Source organism: Penaeus chinensis, chromosome 25 (genome assembly GCF_019202785.1).
Source record: "Penaeus chinensis breed Huanghai No. 1 chromosome 25, ASM1920278v2, whole genome shotgun sequence".
NCBI lineage: Eukaryota > Metazoa > Arthropoda > Malacostraca > Decapoda > Penaeidae > Penaeus > Penaeus chinensis.
The window spans coordinates 13752504-13753524 of NC_061843.1; positions in this window are offsets into that span (position 1 = coordinate 13752504).

Consider the following 1021-nt stretch of genomic DNA (forward strand, 5'->3'; position numbering starts at 1 on the left):
ATACATACATATATAAACACACACCCACACACACACACATACACACACACACACACACACACACACACACACACACATACAGATATATGTATGTATATACGGTACTGGTATAATTATTGACACCACCTACGGTTTCAACCATTATTGATAAAATATGTATGCCGTAATGAATAAAATCATAGTTTCCTGATTTTACTTGCGGGCATTATTAAATACTTGATATTGGAATAGCCACCCTTAGCCTCAACCACTACAGCAACGCGTCTTGACAGGCCTCGAATGGCTGTGTGGCTGGGAGCTCTATTATCCATGAAAATGTTGTTATTATCTAGGAACCCCCATGAAGTTGGGCCCGAAGACGTCTATCAATGATACCACGATGTCCAACTTGATTTGGATCAACTTTTACAATCTCTATTCTTCTCGTACTAATAGACCACACCATCACCTTGGTAGGGAATGCTACTTGTGCTCTCTGGCAGTTGGGGAGGTCCTTTTCTAATATTCGTGTTCATCAGTAGTTCTACCGTAGACTCGTCAGAAGAACAAACTTACGTATTAGAATTTCAATAAAAGTTACGAGATGACTTGAACTCCATCTAAAACATCTATCTCGCCTTTGAACCAAACATGAAACCAAGCAATTAAAAGGAAGATTTAAATGAGATTTACATTTTCCCAATCCTCTGATGTCCAATCCTTGTGAGCCTTTGCCAAGGCCAGTCGTTTCTTCCTCATGATTACGATTAGTCTTGTCATGCACGGTATCATATCTAATTATTATTATTATTTTTTTTTTTTTTTTTTTTGACTCTACGCCATAGTTCTTCCATCCATTAGGCAGTTGCTTAGATGACTCTGAGCGATATTGTTTAACCATATTTACAAACATTCGTTAGACTTTCGTCCACGCTTTCCTCCTCTTCGATTGGGTTCATGGTTTTTCAAATAATCAGGTTTTATTTTCACTTTTGCAACTGAAGTGTTGGGAACCCACTTTCTTGGCTGTTTCCCATTTCAT